Source organism: Bos taurus, chromosome 19 (genome assembly GCF_002263795.3).
Source record: "Bos taurus isolate L1 Dominette 01449 registration number 42190680 breed Hereford chromosome 19, ARS-UCD2.0, whole genome shotgun sequence".
Taxonomy (NCBI): domain Eukaryota; kingdom Metazoa; phylum Chordata; class Mammalia; order Artiodactyla; family Bovidae; genus Bos; species Bos taurus.
In genome coordinates this window covers 23,112,599-23,137,555 of record NC_037346.1, presented here as the reverse complement: position 1 = coordinate 23,137,555, position 24,957 = coordinate 23,112,599, and the positions used below count along the sequence as shown (strand labels likewise).

The window sequence follows — 24,957 nt, the reverse complement described above, 5'->3', positions numbered from 1 at the left end:
GTCTTATAATGTTGCTTTGTCATCCATCTGTCCATCCATTTCTCCATCTATCATGTTTCTTTTTGATCTGTGTCATCAATGTATTTCCTCTAAGTCCTTCAGCATGAACCTATGTCATTAAGAGTTCAGTATTTACTTATGGTTTTCTCTTTTGAGATAAATTTACATACAGTGATATGGACAAATATTGAATGTACCTTTGCTAGGTTCTGACAAATGCATATACTTCTGTAACCCAAGGTCTTTCAAAATCAGAAGTCTTTTTATTATGCTCCCTTAGCTCCACCAGTACCCCCAGAGGCAGTTCTTTGTCCTGACCTTTTTTTCCCCATGATAGATGAGATGTGCTGTTTCCAGAACTTCATAAGAATGGCATATAGTTTTTTTAATAAGGCTTCTTTCATTTAGTAGAAAGCTTTGAGATTGCTTTATGTTGTCATACTTCTCAGCAGTTCATTCCGTTTTGTTTCTGAGTAGTTTTCCATTTTATGAATATATCACAGTTTATCTCTTCTCTGATGGATGGACAGATGGCTGTTTGTCCACCTTTTTGTGGACATGTGTTTTCTTTTGAGTAAGTGCCTAGGATTGGAATTGCTGAGTTACAGAGTAGATGTGTGCATTTTGTTGGAGATGGTTAGACCTTTTTCCAGAGGTGATTGCAGTATATTCCATTCACATCCTCATTTGGAGGAGAGGGGCAGTATATCAGTGTGGCTTTTAATTTGCATTTTCCTGCTTACTAATATAGAATTTACATGCTTTTTTCACGTCCTTACTGGCCACCTATATGTCTTCTTCATCAAGGATCTGTTTTAGATTTCTTGCCCATTTTCTTTCATTGTGTTGTTTGTTTTCTTGTTGGGTTACAAATTTCTTTATGTATTCTGGATACAAGTACTTTGTCGATATATATGTTTTGTGACTGTTTTCACTCAGTCTATGGCTTGCCTGTTTATTTTCTTAACAGTGTCTTGCTGAACAGAAGTTTTTAATTTTGATGTAGTCTAATTTATCATGTTTTTCCTTTATGGCTGTTATTTTATGAGAACTTGAAAACCCAAGTCATATACACTCTCTCCCCCACCACCCCTCCCTAAAACAGTTTCTTCTGTTATTAATATTTTGTATTCGTGTAGCTCATTTGTTGCAACTGATGAGCAGATAAACTGGTACATTATTATTAAAAGTCCATAGTTTAGGGTTCACTCTTTGTGTTGTGCAGTCTTGGGTTTTGACAAATGTATAATGACGTGTATCCACCATTATCGTATGACACGGAATAGTCTCACTACCCTAAAAATACCCTGTGCTCCACCTGTTCATCCCTCCCTCCATCACCTCTAGCCCCTGGCAACCACTGGTCTTATTTCTCTCTCTCTAGTTTTGCCCTTTCCAGAGTGTCACATAGCTGGAATCATACAACCTTTGGAATCATGTGTAGCCTTTTCAGATTGGCTTCTTTCACTTACCAATATACATTTAAGGTTGTTTTTACGGCTTGATAACTCATTTCTTTTTATTTCTAATATTCCATGATATAAAATAATGTTTATCCCTGAATAATATTCATGGAGGTGGTATGAATGTATCACCGTCTGTTTATGCATTCACCTACTGAACATTTTGGTTGCTTACAGGTGTTGGCAATTACTAGTAAAGCCAGTATAAACATTTTTGTGTGGAGGTAAGTTTTCAGCTCACTTAGGTAGATACCAAAAACTGCAGTTGTTCGATCATATGATAAAACTAAGGCTTCCCTGGTGACTCAGATGGTAAAGAATCTGCCCACGATGCAAGAGACTCCAGTTTGATCCCTGGGTCGAGAACATCCCCTGGAGAAGGGAATGGCTACTCACTCGAGTATTCTGCCACGGACAGAGGAGCCTGGTGGGCTACAGTCCATGGGGTTGCAAAGAGGCAAACGTGACCGAGTGTCTGACACTTTCAGTTTCATGGTAAGATTAGTGTGTAGCTTTGTAAGAAAATGCCCAGCTGCCTTAAATGTTGCTATACTGTTTTGCATCCTGCCAGCAATGAATGAAAGTTCCTGTTGCTTCATAGCCTCACTAGCATTTGGTGTTGTCTGTATGTTGGATTTTAGCCATTTTAATAGGTGTATAGTGGTAGTTCATGATTGTTTTAATTTGCTGTTTTTAAATGGTTTATGATGTTGAGCATCTTTTCATATGTTTGCCACCTGTGTATTTAGTTCAGTGAGCTTTTGCCCATTTTTTAATTGGGTTTTTTGTTTTCTTGTTAAGTTTTAAAAGTTACTGATTGATTTTTAAATGTTTGAACAACTGTGTTTTACTTAAATAAATCCTGTTTGCTGTATTGGATTTTCCAGTGTTTGGGTAATATTAATAATGTTGTTATATCTTATCAGGTTTTGGCATTAGTTATACTGACCTCATCAAATGACTTTAGAAGTTTACTCTCTTCCTCCATTTTCTGAAAGAGTTTGTGTAATACTGATGTTAAATCTAAGTTGGTGAACTTGTGGCCATAGAGTGGTTCATAATAATGTCTTCTTGTTATTTTGATGTCTTTAAGATCTGTATGTAGTGACATATGGGTTATTTAGAAGTGTGTGGCTTAATTTCCAAGTATTTCAGGTTTTCCTGGATATCTTACCGTCACTGATTCCTAATTTAGTTCCATTGTGATGAGAGAGCATACTTGGCACTATTTCAGCCCTTTTAAGTTTACTGAGACTTGCTTTATGGCCTCTCACATATTTACTTGGAAGACCATAACCGTACGCACAGTGAAAAGAATGTATTCTGTACGTTGGGCATAGTGTTGTATAAATATCAATTAGGTCACAGTGGTTGATAGTGTTGAGATCCCCTGTCTTTACTCTTATTTTGTCTTGGTGTTCTGTTAATTTCTGAGAGAGGAATGTTAAAATCTCTTAATATGATTGTGGGTTTTCTGTTCTTCCCTTTAATTCTGTCAATTTTTGTTTTCTATATTTTGGAGATCTCTTGCTAGGCACATCATTATGATTATTTTAGCTTCCTGATGAACTGACCATTTTATCACTGGAATGTCCTTCTTTCATCTCTGATAATACTTTGCCTTAAAATCAGTTTTTTTCTTGATATTTATATAGCCATTCCAGCATTCTTATGTTTTTTGTTTGCATGGTATATCTTTTTCCATCCATTTTCTTTTAAGCAGTCTGTATCTTTATATATAAAAATCTCTACTGACAGGATGTAATTGGGTCTTACATTTAATCCATAATGAAAATCTCCTCCTTTCTAGTGAAGTGTTTAGTTTATTAACACTTAAAGTAACTAACCCGATGGTTGAATTCAGGTTTACAATTTAGTTAGTTGTTTTCTGTTTGTCCCTGCTGGGTTTTTTGTTCCTTCTTTATATATATATATATCTTCTTTTTGTGCCTACTTTCCTGTCTTCTTTTACATTATATGATTTTTATTGAGAATTCCACTCTAACTTATTTATTGGGGTTTTGGGTATTTCTATTTGCTGTTTTTCAGTGGTGGCTCTGTAGATTATAGTATATGTCCTGAACTTTTCAGACTACTTAAGAGTTGCTGTTGTACCACTTCACATAAAATGTAGAAATCTTGCAAGCATACAGTTCCAGTTACCCATTGCTCTTGTATTATTTTAGTTGTTACGTGGTATATACTGTATACAATAACATACATGTGTATATAATATACTGTATACATAATATATTATATACACCAACATGACAGTGTTACGAGGTTGTGTTTGGGTTTTGGTTTTTTACTTCAAAGACATGCAAATTTTATTTCTACTAAATGTTAGCAAATATTTGAAATAAAATGCTAAATTCTTGTGCTGATAAGGCTGTTTGTACATGTGTGGTAAAATACATGTAAGATTGGGAATTCCCTGATGATACCGTGCTTTCACCGCTGAGGGCCCAGTTTCAATCTCTGGTTGGGGAACTAAGATCCCGCAAGCTGTGATCAATATAGCACACACATGTACATGTACACACATATGTGTGTGTGTGTGTGTGTGTACATAATATGTGGCATTAATTTTACCATTGTGTCTGTTTTTTTCTTTGTGGCACGTGCTTTTGGTGTCTTGTGCAGAAATCATTACTATATCCAACAATGTAAAGATTTTCTCCTATGCTTTAAGAGTTTTGTAGTTTGGGCTCGTAAGTTTAAATTTTTGACCCATTTTGAGTTAATTTTTATGTATGATGTTAGGTAAGGAACCAACCTCGTTCATTGGAATGTGGATATTCAGTTTGTAAAATGTTATAATTTTGCATTAAACAAATCTATGTGTCTTTTTTAATTTAAGAAGGTAGAAAAGTTGTTGTTTGTATTTATCCAGATACTTACCATTTCTTTGTGAAGAGGCAAGTATCCAGGCAGTATCATTTCCCTCTGGCTTGAAGAGCTTTTGGCTTTTCTCCTAAGGCATGTGCTACAAATTCTCTTAGTATTCTTTTATCAGAAAAAAAAAAGTCTTTATTTCATTTCCTTCTTTGAAGTTCTCTTCACTGGGTATATAAAATTTTCAGTACTTTAAATACAGTCATCTTTTGTCTTATGGCCTGTATAGTTTCTGATAAGACATCAATTAGCATTTATTAAGATTGTTGTTCTCTACATGTAGTGGGGCATTTTTCTCTGGCTGCTTTCTAGATTTTTCTCTGTATCTGGTTTTCAGTAGTTTACCTATGATATGTCTAGGCATGATTTTCTTTGTATTTCTCCTGCTTGGGCTTCACTGCTCTTAAATCTACAAATTGTCTTTCACCAAATTTGGGGGACTCTCAGGCATTATTACTAAAGTTATTTTTTTCTGCTCCAATCTCTCCTGAGATTCATTTACACATATGTTAGGCCTTTTGCTATTGTCTCCCAAATCAAGGGCTTTGTTTATTTTTTTCCTCTTCACCTTGAGTGATTTCCATTCTTACTTCAAATTTACTTACTTCTTTGTCATGTCCATTTCCTTTTAAGCACATCCAGCGACTTTTTTATTTCAGATATTGGATTGCTGGGTTTGTTTTGTTGGCTTCCTTTTTTTTCCTTCCAGTTCTAGACTTTCCATTTGATTCTTTTCCAGTTTCTATTTCTCTGCTGAGCTTTCCTATGTTTTCATTTATTTCAGTCATTTTCCTTTATCTCATTGAATGCCATTATAGTAACTTTGTCGCTAATCTTGCTGTTAATTTTAACATTTGTGTCATTTCTAAAGTGGTCTCCATTTCCTATCTTTTCTCTTAGAAATAGGTCACATGAAATAATGGGTGATATCACTTATGTGTAGAATCTAAACAATACAACAGGACTTCTCTGGGGATCCAGTGGTTAAGACTCCTTGCTTCCACTGCGAGGGCCATGGATTTGATCCCTGGTCAGTGAACTAAGGTCCCACACGTGCCATGTGGCACAGCCCAAAACAAAAAACAAACCAGTGATTATAACAAAAAAGAAGCAGACTCACAGTTGCAGAGAATAAACAAATTGCTGGGAAGGGGACAATATAGAGGTAGGAGATAAAGAGTTATGAATTATTCAGTATAAAATAAACTACAATGATATTGTACAGAGGGGAACATAGCCAGTGTTTGACAGTATAAGTGGGAAATCTTTGAAAGCTGTGAATCACTGTGTTGTGTGTCTGTAACTTAAACATCAACTATACAATAGTTAGAACTGGACATGGAACAACAGACTGGTTCCAAATAGGAAAAGGAGTACGTCAAGCCTGTATATTGTCACCCTGCTTATTTAACTTTTATGCAGAGTACATCATGAGAAACGCTGGGCTGGAAGAAACACAAGCTGGAATCAAGATTGCCGGGCGAAATATCAATAACCTCAGATATGCAGATGACACCACCCTTATGGCAGAAAGTGAAGAGGAACTAAAAAGCCTCTTGATGAAAGTGAAGGTGGAGAGTGAAAAAGTTGGCTTAAAGCTCAACATTCAGAAAACGAAGATCATGGCATCTGGTCCCATCACTTCATGGGAAATCGATGGGGAAACAGTGTCAGACTTTATTTTTGGGGGCTCCAAAATCACTGCAGATGGTGACTGCAGCCATGAAATTAAAAGACACTTACTCCTTGGAAGGAAAATTATGACCAACCTAGATAGCATATTCAAAAGTAGAGACATCACTTTGCCAACAAAGGTCTGGCTAGTCAAGGCTATGGTTTTTCCAGTGGTCATGTATGGATGTGAGAGTTGGACTGTGAAGAAAGCTGAGCGCCGAAGAATTGATGCTTTTGAACTGTGGTGTTGGAGAAGACTCTTGAGAATCCCTTGGACTGCAAGGAGATCCAACCAGTCCATTCTGAAGGAGATCAGCCCTGGGATTTCTTTGGAAGGAATGATGCTAAAGCTGAAACTCAGTACTTTGGCCACCTCATGCGAAGAGTTGACTCATTGGAAAAGACTCTGATGCTGGGAGGGATTGGGGGCAGGAGGAAAAGGGGACGACAGAGGATGAGATGGCTGGATGGCATCACTGACTAGATGGACGTGAGTTGGGTGAACTCTGGGAGTTGGTGATGGACAGGGAGGCCTGGCGTGCTGCGATTCATGGGGTCGCAAAGAGTCGGACACGACTGAGCCACTGAACTGAACTGAACTGAACTGAAAACTTCAGTTAAAAAATACTTTACAAAAAGAGTAGGTCACATTGTCTTGTTCCTTTATACATTGAGTGATTTGAGATTTTACCCTGTGACTGTAAATGTCCTGTGGAGTTTGTTTTGTTCCTCCAGAGAAGGGTTTTGCTTTAGTGTATTAGGCATTTTCGTTGCTTGGACTCAAATTGCAGTAGGTCAAACATCCATTTTGTTTGTCTGGTCTTGTTGTTTTACTGTTTTTTACATTTAATCTACACATACATGGTTTAGAAGTCAGGCCAGAAATTTGAATATTGTGTATACACAGAATATGGGGCTTCTTCTTTGTGGCTATACAGAGATTTGAGATTTCAAATTTACTCACTTCTATATCATCTCCATTTCCTTTTAAGCACATCCAGTGACTTTCTTATTTCAGATATTGGATTATTGGGTTTGTTCTGTTGTGTTGGCTTCCTTTTTTTTCCTTCCAGTTCTAGACTTTGCATTTGATTCTTTTTCATTTTCTGTTTTTCTGGTGAGATTGCCTATGTTTTCATTTATTTCAGTCATTTTCATTAATCTCACTGATAAAGAAAATATCATTGAACTATTTTGATATTTGAAATTAATTTTTATTGGAGTACAGTTGATTTACAATGTTGTGTTAGTTGTTTGTTTTTCTTTTAAATAGCCAGAACAACACTTGGAATCAAGAATAGTAAATATTTTTTCAATAGGCAATAAATACAGTGAGCAAATTCAGTTATTCCTTTTTCTTTTTTTTTAATTCCTTTTTAAAGTTAAAAATAAAACGGGTCTTTCAAATAATGAGCAGTACCACTGTAATTAAGAAAATGATCTTGAAAATGTTTAAAAGAGGAATTCTCAGGTACTTTTGAGCATTGGCATTTTTATGTCTTTTTAAGGAGACCTTTTCAAATCCTTTGCCTGTTTTTTTTGGAGTATTTTTCACTTAAAGGCCTTTCTGACAAGGATTTGAACCCTTTTCAGTCATTTACATTGAAAATATTTTCTACAGTTTGTCACTTACCTTCCATTATTTATGGGATTCTTCTCAAATGTCAATGATTTAAATTTTTACATAGCCAAATCTTTAATTTTCCCTTTATGAAATTTGTTTTTATACTTTAAAAAGTCTTCCTAACTTCAAACCAAATGAATATTCATATTTTATTCTCATTATTTTACTTTTTGAAAAATTTTTATTATTTAAAAACAATTTATTTTTCTGAATGGTGTGAAATAGAGATCTAATTTAATTTTTTAATTAATTAATTAATTTTAAATGGAGGATAATTACAATATTGTGGTTTTTGCCACACATAGACATGAATCAGCCATGTGTGCACATATGTCCCCCCATCCTTAGCCTCCTCTATAAATAGTTTATAAAGTAGCATCAGTTATTAAATGATTTATTAAACTTCTAGCTTAACTAAAAGTTAAGCTTCATTATATACTGATACATGGATACGCTATGCTAGAATCTGTTTTTATACATAGATGCAAATGCATACTAGCATCTGTTTTTAGGACTTTCATTATTTTTTGCTAGTCTGTTCTTGAAACATAACCTTGCCATTTTAGTTACTGTAGCTTTGTAATGTGTTCTAATTCTACTGATGTGAGTTTACACACATTCCTTTTATATTTTATTGCTGTATACCTTTGGCTTTTCCCATCTACTTATGCTTTATACAAACTTCAGAATAATTTTCAATCCCACTGCACCCCCCCAAAAAAAAAAATCCTCATGGTATTTTTTAGTTGAGATATAATTAATATGTAACATATTAGTTTTTGGTATACAACATAATGATTAGATATATGAATACATTGTGAAATGATCACAACAATAAGTCTCAGTTCAGTTCAGTTGCTCAGTCATGTGCGACTCTTTGTGACTTCATGGACTGCAGCACGCCAGGCCTCCCTGTCCTTCATCAACTCCCAGAGCTTGCTCAAACTCATGTGCATCAAGTTGGTGATGCCATCCAACCATCTCATCCTCTGTCATCCTCTTCTCCTCCTGCCTTCAATCTTGCCCAGCATCAGGGTCTTTTCCAATGAGTCAGTTCTTCCATCAGGTGGCCAAAGTATTGGAGCTTCAGCATCAGTCTTTCCAATGAATATTCAGGATTGATTTCCTGTAAAATTGACTGGTTTGATCTCCTAAGTTAATAATGTCTAGTTGGAATCCCTCACCACACATGGGTACAGATTTCCTATTTGTGTGAAGAGAACTTTTGAGATGTACTCTCTCAGCAATTTTCAAATATGCAATAAAAGAAAAAAAGGACATATCTACAAATTTGTATGTCATCCTTGTGTAGGAGGGCATGCTAATTTTCTCTCTGTGGTTCCAGTTTTACTATATGCACTGCCAGAAAGGAGCAGTCCTCATGGTATTTTGATTGGAATTGCATTCACTTTAAAAATATATTTGAAGAAAATTTGACATTGTTACAAGTTTTCTTATTAAAACAATGTATTCTCTGGACATCAGTACTTTATGTCTCCCATGTTTTTTATTGATTTTCTTGCTATAATGAATGGGATTTTTTTCAGTACACTGTCTATATAGTACTTGGGGAAAGCTAACTTTTATATTCTGCTATCACATCAAATTTTCTTACTAATTCTCTTCTTAGGTGATCATTTATTCATTAGTTTATGTGATTTTTTAACTTTTTTCATTTACTTTCACTGGATTATAGTAGAATTACAATATTGTGTTAATTACTGTTATACAGAAAAGTGGCTCAGTTATACATCCTTTTTCATATTCTTTTCCGCTGTGGTTCATCATAAGATATTGATATGGTATATCCCAAGAATATATAGTTCCGTGTGCTATACTATAGTACCTTGTTCTTTATTCATTCTATGTATATGGCAGTTTGCATCTGCTAATCCCAGACTCCCACTTGGACCGTCTTCCACCCCTCCTTCCCTTGGCACCCCCCAGTCTGTGTCCCTGACTCTGTTCTGTTTCATAGATAGGTTCATTTGTGTCGTATTTTAGGTTCCACATTTAAGTGATGTCATATGGTATTTCTCTTTCTCTTACTGACTTACTTCACTTTGTATGATAATCTCTAGTTGCATCCATGTTGCTGAAAATGACATTATTTGTTCTTTTTTATGACTGAGTAGTATTCCATTGTATAGATGTACCACATCTTTATATGTGGTGTGTTTTAAATTAATGTTTTCTAAATTTGGTCCTTTTCTTATTGGGATGAACCTTATTTGGGTTGCATTTTAGTGGTCTGCTACATTTGATGTGCTGTTTTTTTACTTAGGGTGTTTATATTCATTTCCATAGTGGGCCTGGCCTCTCTTTTCTGTCTTTACTGCTTTTTTTTCTTTGTGTATTGGAGTATTCTGGTGTACTGACTCTATGCAAAGAAATGGGAAGCAGCTTTTCTTTTTCTGTGACCTGACAAGTATATAGAGTGTGTTACTTATAGAGTCATTCTTGACTGTCTTGCATGCTCTACCTTCAGCCTCTCAGCAGTCTTTTTACTCTGCCTTTGAAATATGTACAGAATCCAGCCATTTAACAATGATTTCTGCTAATACCACCCTAATCCAAAGTATTCCTTTCTCTTGCTTAGACTGTTCGTGTAGGCGTGTTGTGATCTTTTCTCCCCTTCAGCCTAGTCTCAACACAACAGCCAGGGTGATCTTAAGATGTAAGTTGGATTAGCTAATACCACTGCTCCAAGCCCCTCCAGAGGATTCCTATCTCACTCAGAAGAAAATATCAAGCCCTTGCCAAGGCTTACATCCTTTCTGACCTCATCTCCTACCACTCTCCACTTACTCTTCACTGGCCAAACTGGCTTCCTCATTCTTTAATCATGCCAAACAACTCAGGTCTCTGGGCCTTTGCACTTCTGTTCTGCTGTTACCCAACTGCACAGCTTACTTCCTAAAGTCCTTCAGATTCCCGTTCAAGAGCCAACCTTATCAGAAAGTTGTCTACCAGTAATAAACGGTAAAGAATGGACATCTACCCCAGGCACTCTCTGTCCCTTCACTGAACTCTTATTTTTCTTCTTAACACTTTCCGTCACCTGCCTGACAAGTTGGATTTTGTTTTGTTTTTGCTTTGCCTGTTGATTGTCCTCCACCAGAATGTAAAAACTTTTATTTTATTTACTGTGCACTCCCTAGTGCTTAGAACAGTGCCTGGAGAATGGATCCTGTTCCATACCATGAATAAATATTTACTGACTGAATAGGTGAATAAACTGAAGGAACTTACCTATAAAAGCACCTCAGCCTCTAGTAGTTTTGAAAAGAAAGCCTCTGACACCTCCTTTTTTCTGTTTCTTCCCTTAGTATGTGTTTTTTTAAGGCTTTTTTAGTTTCTGAGTCAGTTTTTTAGGCAGAAAAAAATGTTTTAGGTAAGGTTATTAAGCTATAACAAATACATACAATAAATAGTTCAGCAGTTAAGTGTTTGATTCAAAGTATGAGTTTTGACAAAAATATGTGGTAGTGTAAACATCACCACAGTGAGGGTATTTTCATCACTTTGTGTCAGTTTTCTTGACTGACCTTATCCCGAAATATCATCCATTTCTCTAAAATCTTCCCTTTTTTTTTTTCTGTTCTCTGACTTTTTTCTTAAAATGTTAGCTATTTACATTTCTTCATTTTAAAAAACTAGCTCATATATTTATTGTCCTCTAATTTATTAACTTTTATCTTTTTTTTCTTTTATTCTTGTTTTTTTCTTCTGCTTGTGTTGAATCTTCTGTGTTTGCTTGTTTCTTACTAGTTTACTTAAAAGCTTTATGACTTTGAATATGTGATTACTAATACTTTGGCTGTACTCTAATCCATTTAAATATATACTCTTCTAATGGTCATTTTTTAAGTAGTCTTTGATTATCATTTTGATTTTTTTCTTTTTGATTCTAAAGTTATTTGGAAGTTTGTTTTTAAAGTTGGGTTTCTTAAACTGTTGTTATTAATTTCTACTTTGGGATTTTTTTTCTTTAGAATTTAATTTATTGAGGTAAAATTCATATAACATAAAAGTTAACCATTTAAAGTGAACAATTCAAAGGCATTTAGAACATTCAGTGTTGTACAACCAATACTTCTATATTCATAGCATTTTAATTCCAGTTTATCTCTGATTTTTAAAATAAAATACATTAAGTTCTTTTCCTCTACTTATCAAGTGGAAAAATTAAATAGGATATAACTAGCTCTCAGTTTAGTTAGGATTATGTTCAGCTGCAAGATGCAAAAGACCCCCCAATAACAGTAACTTAAATAAGATAGATTTCCCTCTCAAGTGGAGGAAGCCCAGAAGTTTTTGGATTTGACACTCCATGGTGTCATGGACCAAGTTTCTACTTTTTTGATGTGCTTTTTACTTGGTTTTCATTTCCAACAACCTCTTAAAGTCTAAGATAGCTATTGGAATGCCAGCCACTTCATCTGCATGCAAGCCTGTGTGAAGTAGAAACAGTTAAAGAAGGAATGCAATTTTTAAAAAAATTTTAATAAGGGCCTTCCCTGGGAGTTCATACACATTACAGTCTACATTCTACTGGCCAGAACGGAGTCACTTGGCCAAACCTAACTGCAGTGTAGACTGGGAAATATTTTTATTCTATTAATAGGTAGACCATGAAAAAAAGTGTTAGTCACTCAGTTGCATCCAACTCTTTGCAATCCCATGGACTGTATACACAGCTAAAAATCAAGGGCTCTGTTACAGAAGAAGAGAAGGAGAACAGATAATGGGAAACAACTGGCAGTTTCTGCCACACACCCCCATGCATAAGTGCAAGACTTCCTGCTTCCTCCTCTCACCACTCCTCCGTTTCCTAGTTTGTATAGGTATCAGTGAGATTTTAGTTTATCTGAGAACATCTTTCTTTTGCCCTTCTACATGAATAGGGCAGTGCGGGGCACAGAAGTATGAGGCCAGTCAGATTTGTGTGGGTTCTTTTGTTTTGTTTTTTAATGCTAATAGGATTATTTTTTCTCATTGTCCTTGGAAGTTAAAGACTGAACCAGGGTATGTCTCAGTCACAGATGGCAAATGTCTCATAGGTGCGTTTACATTCTGTGCCAAAGACAGGCATTACTAATTGATCACAGCACTCTTTTCCACTGAATACAAATTTGTATTCATTTTTTAAAAAAAATACAAAGCCCACTTTTTTTTTGTCATCTCTAATGAAGGTGTTGGTTTCAAATTAAGTTTTTTAGCATGAGCTTTGAATATGGAGAAGGAAATGGCAAGCCATTCCTGTATTCTTGCCTGGAAAATCCCATGGACGGAGGAGCCTGGCAGGCTGTAGTCCATGGGGTCACAAAGAGTCAGACAGGACTTAGTGACTTCACTTTCTTTCACTTTTGAATATTCAGGCTCCAAATGTCTCTGTCTCTGTTACTTGGGAAAGTTTACTTTTCCTTCCCCCTCCCCTTTCCTTTCTCATTTTTTAAATTATTGCTCTTTTCCCATCAGTCTTGATCTTTCTGGAATAGCTTTTTAAAGATTTACTCTCACCTGCCCGTTATTTTCATCTCTGTATTCTCTTCTGTGTTACAGAAGAGACTCAACCAAATCACGCATATCAGTGATTTGCTTTTCTTTTGCTATATTTAGCTGCTGCTTATAGCTTTACCTTGGAGAAGGCAATGGCAACCCACTCCAGTACTCTTGCCTGGCAAATACCATGGACAGAGGAGCCTGATGGGGCACAGTCCATGGGGTCGCTAGGAGTCGGAGACGACTGAGCACCTTCACTTTCACGCATTGGAGAAGGAAATGGCAACCCACTCCAGTACTCTTGCCTGGAGGATCCCAGGGACGGGGGAGCCTGGTGGGCTGCCGTCTATGGGGTCGCACAGAGTCGGACACGACTGAAGCGACTTAGCATAACATAGCCTTACCTATAGTTTTTCCTGATTATTTTCTCATATGACTGCCTTCTCTAGATTGAAATGCAGTTTACTCTGGTTTGTGTGTGTGTGGTGTTGTTTTTTACTTGTTTATTGAAGGTTAACCTTCACTAAGTAATACGCACTACTTGTAAATTTGAGTTCAGTACCTTTTACATATGGTTCTATTCATGCTAACTGTGACCCCCATCAAGATACAGAATATTTCTCGAATCCCAGCAGGCTTTGTTATGTCCCCTCTCTTCCCTCTCCCTTAACACAGGTAACAGTTATCCTGACCTTGTTCACTGTCTGTTAGTTTTGCCTGTTTTTGACATGTGTATAAATAGAATTATATTGTATTCAGTAGATAGCCTTTGTTTCTTTTGTCCAACACGGTCTATGAGAGAGTCATTCAGGTAAGAGTTCACTCTGCATTATTGCCGTGTAGCATTTTGTGTATAAATACACTAAAGTTTACTACTTCTCCTGTCGATGGACGTTTCTTTTACCAATCTTGGTTATTATGAATAAAGCAACCATGGACATGCACTCTATTTCTCTTTGACGCGTACCTAGGAATGGGCTTGTTAGGTTGTAAGGTAGATGTGTGTTTAACTTCAGTAGACACTGCCAAGCAGATTTCCAGGGAGCTTGTACCAGTATACATGACCACCTGCAGTATACGAGAACTTCGGTTGTTCCACGTATTTGCCAAGTCTTGGTTTTAGTTTTGGTTTTGGTTTTCATTTTAGCCTTTCTGGTGGGTGTGCAGAAGTATCTCGTTGTGACTGTGATTCACATTTCCCTGGTGAATAGTGACGTTGAGAACCTTTTCTTCTGCTTTTGGTCACTTGGATGTCCTCTTCTATGGAGTGCCTGTTCCTGACTTTTGCCCATTTTTCCTTTCAGTGGCTTTTCTTTTTCTTACCAATTTATAGAATAATTTTTAAAGTACTCTGAATATAAGTCCTGTGTTGGGTATACATGTTTGTATTAAAAATACCTTCTCTCACATTTTCTCATACCTTCTCTCATATTTTCACCCTTGGCTCATATTTTCACTTTTAATGATGTCTTTTGATAAACACAAGTTCTTAATTTTTATGAAGTCAAATTTATCAATTTTTTTCTTTAATGGTTAATGCTTTTTGTGTCCTATGTAAGACCTATTTGCCTACAAGATCATGAAGATATTTGTCTGTTCTTTTCTTCTAGAAGATTATCTATCATTCATACTTAGGTCTGTAATCCATCTCAAATTAATTTTTGTTTGTGGCATGAGGTAGAGACAAGGTTAATTTTTTTACATACAGGAGCATTTTCCATTGATTGAGCATCATTGACTTATTATGTAACACACGTGACTTTATGTTGGGGTCCATCTCTGGGCTTTATGTTCTGTTCCAATGGTCTGTTTATCTCTCCTTTTGTCATTACTGTTGAAGATTAAATGAAAAAGTCCAGAGTTTTTGCAATGACTGTTCTAGAGACATATTCACTTATTCCTTACATTGGTATCCTTCTGTTCAATTTAATACCTTTTCATACGTTAGGTGATTTTTTTTCCCCCATCCTTTCTTAGGCAGTCTGTACTTTTTCATATTGGGATCTCAGGTAGGGGTCTGTTAAGATTTTCAGGTGCATATAAAAGGAAAAGAGGAACATTTGATTTACACTGCTGGTGTTAAACACTTCTAGAGTGGAAATTAGAGCTAGAGATAGTCATGGCAAGGAGCTAACCCTTCTCTTTGCTGTAATAGACCAATTTCATGTTCTCATTCTGGGGTTCTTGCCTCTTTAAGAAGCCAAACTCAGCTCTGTCTTCCTCCTGCCTCAACGTGGCCAACCACAACAGTTGTAATCCAGCAGCCACTAAGTTTGTTCTGATACCCTGGTGAAGCCAGTTGTGCCCTTCTGAGTGGACCAGAGCCCACCTTGGCTCTTAGCTTAATTGCTCCAAGAAAAGGGCATCAGTGGGGTATGGCTGCTGAAGTCTCATCTGTGTACTTATCAAGCAGGCAGAGGGTTGAACATCAGTTGTCCTTTTCCTCATTCCAGTCCCATCTGCAGTTTGTCTTACAGAAAATTCCTCATAGTTTCTGGTATGTGGTTGCCTAGTACTGATATATACTTTCTTTTTTCTTTTTTTTTTCCTTCAGTCATTTCAGTGGAAAACTAGAAGGGTGGACAGAGTAACTAGATGCATGTACTTAAAGCCATTCTAATTACAAGTCAGTGCTAGATTTTTTTTAAATGAGTTTCTTTGCAGGGCCAGAGGGGTGTGCAGTATGTTGTCCGGTGTGTGGAATCTTAAGCTTCCTAACCAGGAATCGAACCTGTGCCTCCTGCAGTGGAAGCAGAGTCCTTACCACTGGACTGCCAGGGAAGTCGCTCTTTAAATGAGCTTCTAGCCTTCCAAGTTGAATACTTTGAAAGTTCACTGATTTTCTGAAAGTAAGTGTTGGTCTTCCTGTGTTTGGTCTCAGCTCTGCAGCTTGGTATCTCCCCCCACCCCCCTGCCCACAGCTGGCACATGAGTAGAACCATAACCCAAAGGCCCAATGAGCAGCACTGCAGAAGACGGAGGCAATGACAGACACCCAAAATGAAGTCCGAGGGCTTGTTTTGAAATCACGGGTTTCCTACGATCTGCTCATATGCCTTTATTTAATAAAACTGCTGCCTCGTGTTTCTTGCCAGCTTGTCAGGAGAAACTGACCCTGGGATGTGGAATGACCCAGAATCTTGTGCTCTTGTCGAGCCAGAGCCCTTTCCCAGGCCAGCTTGTTGAAGACCCAGCTAGGGAGCAGGGACTGTTTCCTATAGTCTTTGTAAGCCTGGTGCTCCTTATGATACTCAGGAATTGCTCAGTAAATAAGAATACATACTTAGAAGTTTAGGGCGCTTTACACCTAGCTTTTTTTGTTTGTTTTGCTTTCTAATGTAGCTAAGGTACATAGATTTTCTGTGTTTTATTTTTATTTTTCATTCTCTTGTGGGAAAAAAACAGAAAGTTTATATTTTCTACCTTGTAATTCAAATACGAGAACCCAGAACAGGACCCCCCACCCCCCAGTAATATTTTTTGAGGCGGAAAGCAGTAATAGGAAAATGTAACTCAGAAGACCCTGAGTTTCAATGGTAAAGATACCTCCTTTCTCCAAGAATTAGGCCTGATCAGGGTTCAGCCCCACTCATATGGAATTCGAGGGGATAAATCACAACTGAAGACCTTGGCACTTCTGTAAGAAATTTAAATAACAGGCAGACATATAGAGATTCGTAAATATGTACTTGGTGCCAGCTAAACCACAGAGAAGATACTGCATTTGTGGCCCAGGGAAGTTAAATATTTGTGGTCAACTTAAAATTCAACATAAAACTCTCATCTGTGATGGAAACTATCCAGAAACTGCATGGAGGGCGTGCTAGCTGCATGAGCTCTCAAAGGCCTCTCCTCTCACCCCGCCGGGCTGGAAGAGCAGGCCCCTACCCCTTCCTTCACACTGCATAGCTGGCAGTCCTTGTTAGGAGAGAAGGGATTCCCTGGCGCTCTGGGTACCTACCCCAGAAGGTAAGGCCATCTCTGCTCTGTGGCTCACTCCTTCACGTCTGATCAAACAGCACTTGATCTAGGAGCCTTCTTCTGTCAGTCTTAGATTAAACAGCTGCCCTCTCTGCTAGCCTGTTGCTCTCTGTCACTCTTACCCTACTTTATTTTTTCCTAGTTCTTCCCACTACTTGTCCCTGTATTTGTTTGCTTGTTTCTCATTTCCCAAGAATGTTAAGCTTCATGACAACATGAACATAATTTTATTGACTATTGTATCCCTCGTGTCTCAAATAAACCCTCCTGTGCAGAGCAGATGCTTAATAAATATTTATTGAATGAATTCAGTAGAATACTTGAAAATGTTTGAGGAAGTACAGTCCGGGGAGCCAAAGAGTTGTTGTCCCCTGATCCCTGGAATAGGGTACCGTCACAGCAGAAGCTCAGACTGTGAGATCAGCCGGAAGCCCCTCAAATACCCTCCAGTGGTGTGGCATCTGCGTAAAGTCCCTGCTGGGGAGACAGGCACTTGCAGACCGTGCACGCGCCTTCAGGTGTACCTCTTGCCATAAAACCCGGGTTACAAGTGGAGATGGAATTAACACAACTTCGTTTTCATTAGAAAGTGTGACAGTGTTTTGTTTCTGGCCTTCAGTTTTGTTGAGGACCCTCCTGATGTTGTTTGCTCTGTTGTGGGAGTCGGGGCAGCGTGCAGACTGGAGCACATACATGTACTGTTCCCTTTCTTTTTTATATATATAATTTTACTCATGTTGGCTGTGCTGAGTCTTCATCAGTGTGCGGGCTTTTCTCTGACTGCAGGGGCTGTCCTTCACGGCAGCATGTGGGCTTCTCGCTGTGGTGGCTTCTCTTGTTGCGGAGCACAGGCTCTCAGCTGCGTGGGCTTCAGGAGCTGCTGCACGTGGCCTCAGTAGTTGCGGCTCCCAGGCTCCAGAGCACAGACAGGCTCGACAGTTGTGACTCACAGGCTTAAACACGAGGCATGTGGTAAAAAACAAAAATCAAAATGAAGAGTACAAATGGCTGGATTTTAAAAACAACCTTCCCACCTCTCATTTCTACAGCCTCTGCCAGCTTCGTTGCCAGTTTCTGGGGTGGCCAGCAGAAGTATTTGCGCACATACTGCCATGTATAATTAACTGTGGTTCTATACCTTTTACATATATTGAACCCATGTCTCCTGCATTGGCAGGAGGATTCTTTCCCACTGAGCCACCAGGGAAGCCCTCGCATTCTTTCTGGATATGTCAGTGCAGTCCTCGTGACCCAAACCTGTTGTCATTTGAGACCCTGCCTGGTTGCGGGTCTGTGGTTGCGAGCACTCCCGGGCGTGTCGGACCTGATGGTGACTGATGGACTTTACTGATGAATAGTTTTCATCTGTCTGCTTTCCCTTGCTGCTTTTGCTGAGTCTTTGAGTCATCCCAACACTGAGAGATTCCGTTGCAATAAACATGGTTGGTTTTCTGGATCTATTCCAGAACCTTACTGTTGATGATCTTTAGCATTTGGTATGAAATGTGCTACACAAATGATGTTGACGATCCCTCAGATATGCTGTTAAGTTGTTTTTTTTTTTTTTAATGGCAATGTGTATATCACCATTTATATAAATATGTGTAAAAGGTATAGAGCCATAGTTAATCACACATGGCAGTATGTGCATAAATACCTCTGCCGGCCACCCCAGAAACTGGCAACAAGGCTGGCAGAAGCTGTAGAAACGAGAGGTGGGAAGGCTGTTTTTAAAATTCAGCCATTTGTACTCTTCGTTTTGATTTTTGTGTTTTACCACGTGTCTTGTGTTTAAGCTATTACTGAACAGCTTCCATTTGTCCTGGTACTTGAAGCCCAGGTGCCACCATCTCTTCAGTGGCTCCTAGAAGAGATGCTGTTGTTGAACTTCTCTTCTGCTTTGTCAGCAGCAAGAATGACTTTAGTCTATGTAACAGAATTCAGCGACGGGATTCAGTTTTAGCTCTGTGTCTTCCATTTTAAAACAGTTTAGGCTCTGTGTAGGCTTCACTAGTACAGGCTGGTACAGAAATTTTGTGTCTCTGTCTTACCAGCATGAAGAACTGAAACTATACTAAGCAGTTTATACTTGTTTGTATGTCTTTCTGTGTGTGTATGTCAAGTAAACAGCGTTCAGAGTTGCTGGCTCACTGTCTCTAAGCCTGTTCTTAGTCTGATGACTTGGAAAGACTTGGTAAAGAATCAGAAATAGACTCGAGCAGCAGCTTTTTCGGTCTCTTTTTCAGCTCCTGTGAGGAGAATAGATCAGATGAGACACCATCAGTGCTAATGCCGTTTTGCCAGAGTGACCTGTAGAAAAGTCTGATTAAAAGTCTCGTTACGAATCACAGTATTCATTCTGCTCCATTCAGATCATAAGAAAACTACACCTAAGTTATTCGTTCCATCTGGGCTTGCGTTTACCCTCTGTGAAATGGGAATGCTAGTAGGCCCTTCCTAAGATTTTGACATGGATTAAATGAGATAACATATGTGAAAACGCCTAGGTTCTACATATAAAAGTCTCTCTCTGTGTATATACACATATATATGAAATTGAAAGTGTTAGTCGCTTAGTCGTATCTGACTCTTTGCAACCCCATGGATTGTAGCCCACCAGGCTCCTCTGTCCATGGAATTCTCCAGGCAAGAATACTGGAGTGGGCTACCATTTCCTTCTCCAGGGGATCTTCAGGACCCAGGGATCGAACCTGGGCCTCCTGCATTGCAGGCTGATTCTTTACCATTTGAGCCATCAGGGAAGCCCATATACATATTCTTTATACTAATTGGAGGAGCAGTTAAGACGACTCCAAAGAAACGACCAGGTACAGTCCAGTCCTGCGTCAGACTCCCGTGTATCCTCCCCTCATGCTGTGCAGTTTATGTGTTTCTGTTGCTGTTTTCTGTAATTCATAAGGATCCCCCACCATCTCACTTTTCCACTCTTTCAGCTCTTGCTGTTATCTTGTGGCTTTGGATGTCAAAAAACTGTTAGATTTGCCTTTTAGGCTAAGATGCAGGCCCAGGCCCTGCTAGAAATTAGGCAGAACTCAGGTTGATTTTCAGATGGCAAAGCAGGGGCGCTTAACAGCTGTGTTAGCCCAGGAGTCTCCCATCACAGACACCTGCAATGAGGGTTTGTGAGCCCTTGAAGGAGAATGGCAGACACCACTTTGGAAATACAGTCATGCTGTCCTGGGTGCCCTAGCACCTCCCATGCTGGCCTCCTTCGGCACCGTTGCTCTGCAGTCCCACCCTCCGCTCAGCCCTGGCACTTAGTCCCGTGAACATGCCACCTGCCCCCTCTCTCTCTCTCTCTCTCTCTCTCTCTCTGGCCCCATCCTTTAGCTGCCCGATTTATTTTTTCCACATCCTCACCCTCTTCCAGTTCCAAGCTAAATAGCCCTCACAGATGGCTTGTTCCATCAAAGCTGTTTAAGAACACAGGACAGTGAACCGAGGTCCAGAGGAACTGCCAGAGCCCCAGGCTGCCCGTCCCATGGAGGCCCCAGACAGCTTTGTCATCAGCTCCCTAGAATCCACGGGCAGGAGCAGAAAGGCTGGCAGGTTGGGTGGTGGAGTGTCTCCTGAACACTGTAATCCTCTACAGCTAGCAACTAGTTCTCACTTAGATTTACAAGTCAGAGCCTGGAGCCGGCTACATCGCATACTCCATTTTCCACAGGAGGCTGAGCACTTTGCTGCTGGCATCTCTCCCCCACTTTTTTACAGCATGGAAACCCAGCAGGAAGTGGCAGTCCCGTTTGTGTTTTGGATCATGGTCTGAGTCCTTACTGAACCTCTTGTGAACTCCTGGAGAGGCCTAGATCCCTGCTCTGCCTGACCTGAAGGGCAGTATTCCCAGCTGTCAGCACATCCTTGGGAAGCGGGTGAGCCTCAGACGCCTATTAGAAATCCTGCCGAGGAGAGAGGATCCAGAATTTCACTCTTTCTTTCCTGTCAGCAAGGACACGGAAGTTTCCTGTCTGCCTTGTCATCAGCTTCAGAGCGTTTTCTCCTGCATGTCCCCACATACGACGCAGTGGTCCGCGAGCTTCTGCCCCAGGCACCGCCTCAGCACCCGCCTTCCCTCCGTCATATCAGGGGGTCCGAGCAGTTATGTCCTCGTGACAAGGCGGCCTTTTCGTTGTCCTCCCAGTTATTCCAGTGGGACTTGTGACCTCTCTGGTCACGGTCTCCCTCTCTCTCCCTTCCTTCTCCCACTTCCCTCTTCATCTGCAGCCTTTGTAAGTAGATTCCTCTCTGAGGTCACTGAGGAAGGGCAGCGTGTGCCTTTTGCTGTGGTACAAGTCTCCTTTCCCTCAGAAAGCGGAGTTCCCTGGAGAGCCCCCCTCCCTTCCTCCGTTAGAAGCCCTGCTGGCAGCTTATCTGCTTGAACTCGGGCATAATAGGGCAGGGAATGATGCTGTGTGTGGAGCGGTCTGGCCAGGCGGAGGGAAGTTAACTCTCAGCTGGAAAGAGCGGGCAGTTGAAGAAGCGTCCCCTGGAAAGAGCAGAAGAGAAGGAAAGGGAAAATCCTATGAGAACTCAGTCTCTCAGCATCTCCTCCCTCAGCCTGGCCTCTCTACTGAGAAGGAAACTATTGTTCTCTCTCTTCTCCGCCTTCATATATTGCTCCAGGATCAAGGATTGCTAGATGAACCACACACCCTGTTGCTCTCACCGTAGAAGTTTCTCAGGTTGACAGATTTGTGGAGCCTGTGGGTACCAGGAAGGAGCTTTGACTTCCTTTGTCTTGCCCCCAGGCTCTCTGATGGACTTTTTTCTCTACAGTCCATCCCGAGTCCAAGACTGCAGAGAACTTTCTGGGGATACTCACGTGTGTGTTTTAACTTGGCATCCCATAGTGACAAGTTTCCCATATTCATTCAGCTCATCAGCTGACCAGGTGAGGTCTTACCCACGCTGTGTCTGGGGAAATAAATGAAATGAGCTGAATGATAGAGCAGGTAGCCCAAGAAGGTTTTGATTTGAGTGTCACTGCTCAATGGCACCCCACTCCAGTACTCTTGCCTGGAAAATCCCATGGACGGAGGAGCCTGGTAGGCTGCAGTCCATGGAGTCACGAAGAGTCCGACACGACTGAGCGACTTCACTTTCACTTTTCACTTTCATGCATTGGAGAAGGAAATGGCAACCCACTCCAGTGTTCTTGCCTGGAGAATCCCAGGGACCGGGGAGCCTGGTGGGCTGCCATCTATGGGGTCGCACAGAGTCGGATACGACTGAAGCGACTTAGCAGCAGCAGCTCTTGCCTATAACTTAGCCAAGCTCCCATTCGGTTCCCGTTCATCTGCATGTGAGTTCACCAGAATTGTTTCTTTTGTTTTGGGAGTGGGCCATTGGGCTCCTGCTGAGCTGGGGGCGGGTGGGGCAATATATCCTTGAGTGAAACGGACTTGGAGTAGGTCCCTTTCTCCAAAAATACCGTTACTTCCTTAAGAGGCTTCAGAGTATAATGGACTTTGGAGTAAGACGCGTGCTGTGTGCGTGCTAAGTTACTTCAGTCATGTCTGACTCTGTGAAACCCTATGGACTGCAGCACGCCAGGCTCCTCTGTCCGTGGGATTCTCTAGGCAAGAAAAGAGTACTGGAGTGGGTTGCCATGCCCTCCTCCAGGGGTCTTCCTGACCCAGGGATCAAATCCACGTATCTTGTGTCTATCTCCTGCATCGGCAGGCGGGTTCTTTACCCCTAGCGCCACCTGGGAAGCCCGGAGTAAGACACAATGGGTTTAAATTCCAGCTTTGCCCCTGACTGGATGTTTGTTTCCTCCGGGCTTCAGTTTCTTCTTCCTCTTTCTGTCTCCCAGGATTACTGTGATAATCAGATGAAATAGTGTGGTGCCTAGCAACCATCAGCTACCACTTCATCTCCAGCACAGCTTTCCCAGTAAAATGGGCTATTTCCGCCACCGAGATGTTGTGACCCATGCAAACTGCAGAAGTAAAGTGCTGACTTGGTCTGCACGCCGCTGCCCTGAACCTCCTTAACGGGCTTCTTGCATGCTCATGAGTTTTTGTTTCTAGAATGTGCCCTGCCCTGAGTTTGTTCAGTTTTCTTTTTCACTCATAAGAATGTCTTTTCATGATCAGTACCCAGGGGCTTTAGAACGTCTGGACGGTGGTTCTCCTGGACGGCAAGCCGTTTCCTCAGTGCCCACCAGAGGCAGACTGGTCCTCTGAGACCACCCCTTCTCTCTTCCCACCTTGACTTTTCTTAAGCCGCCCTTCCTGGCCTCCGCTCTGGTGAGAAGTAGTCCAGAAACCTTGTCCTCCACCTCCTACAGGGCACACTGGCTTGGCTTGTACCCTCCCAGCAGCCTGGTGGGAGCTGCGGGGTGTCAGAGACGACCATGGGAAAGAAACGGCTCACAGGACGAGCCCAGTGCATGCGCCAGCAGCTCCCACTGCCTGCTGGAGCCGGCTCAGTGAGTCGCTGACAAGAGTCTTCAGAACACTAAACAGGTGATTAAAACATCAGTATAAGTCTTTCCAAACTTCACAGAAAGCCAAAAAACTTAGCTTGGACACCACCAGAAATTTTCCGCTCTGGAGCTTTATAAACTGGTCTGATGTTTCTTCCTCTGCTCTGTGGCCAGAGGGGAGCTCTGTGCTAATGATTCATAAAACCTTCCGAGTCTCCCTGAGGGGCCAACCATATGAGAAGAACCTGTACCATCTTTTCCCATCCGGGATTATCTCCCGGCTCTCACTGTTAGTTCAGATTCTGAATCTTCAGCCCTTCTTTCCAAAAAGGCCAAACCCAGCTCTTGGCACCATGCCCCGTGACAGAGCCAGGCTCCAGCGTCAAGGTCAGTGGCAGAACCGTCTTCCTCTCCTTCCCAAGATGACTGCCCAGAGTCAGAGAAACCCCTGAAAATGGAAAGAGACCTTTGGGATCACCTGCGTCTCTGCAAACTGGGTTGGGTGACTTGCCCACCATCATGTAGGAGAGCATGCAGTGAACGTCCCTGCAGTCCTGTAGCAGCTTGGCTGCCCCAGAGAAGGGCAGCAAGCCCGGGAGTTCTATCTTCACAAGATCAGCGGCAAGAGGCTGCCCCGTTTGGATTTTTTTATGATCAGCCCTTTTCCCTGCGGAGACTGTAAGAGTCTCTGGCTGAAGCACAGGTGATGCTTCAGGCCCATCGAGGGCTGGGGCGGCTGGAGCGCTCCAAGCAGGGGCCCATTCCCAGCCCCTCCACTTACCAGCCGCCTGAACCCGAGCACATTCCTCCTCTGTGCCTTGGTTTCCTCATCTGTAAAATAGAGGTTCTGACAGCACCAGCCTCGTGGGGTGTTGAGGGGATTAGATGAGGCACCGTGCATGGCTGTGATGGGTAGAGCCGCATGCAGCGGGTTTTGTTTTTGTGCCCGGGAAGCCCCAGTGGTGCTCTAGCAGGAAGTGGGTCTGGTGAGGTGGCAAGAATGCTGGCCTAGGAAGTCATTGCATCTGGCTTCACATCTCATTAATTTTTTCTCATCTCTAGTATCATTATCTGAATGTAATAGTTGCTGCTTCATAGGGTGCTGAGGGTTTCTAGATTCAAGACTGCCGTGAAAAATGTAGCCTGTTTCTTTGTACCTTCCCCAGAGTTGCATTTGAAGAGTGGACTAAACTTGCGGCTGCCTCCTCTTAGTCTTCCAGCCTTTAAAGCAGTGATTCTCCAACTGCAGCGTTCCTAAGTGTTAATAACAGGAACGCCTACTTAAAGTACACATTCCGAGGCCCTGTCCCCAGAGATAATAATTTATTTAGTCCAAAGTGGAGTCCAGGAATCAGCATTTTTAA

At 40.8% G+C, this 24,957-nt stretch overlaps 1 protein-coding gene and 1 non-coding gene across 6 annotated transcripts in view; one reads left to right on the top strand and one right to left on the bottom strand.

Moving 5' to 3' along the window:
- Positions 1-24,957, top strand: part of SMG6 (SMG6 nonsense mediated mRNA decay factor) — a 200,607-nt gene that overhangs the window by 143,209 nt on the left and 32,441 nt on the right. The gene's annotated exons all lie outside the window — the stretch shown is intronic.
- Positions 8,923-9,030, bottom strand: LOC112442776 (U6 spliceosomal RNA). The gene has a single exon (XR_003031071.1). It is a non-coding gene; the product is annotated as a U6 spliceosomal RNA (small nuclear RNA).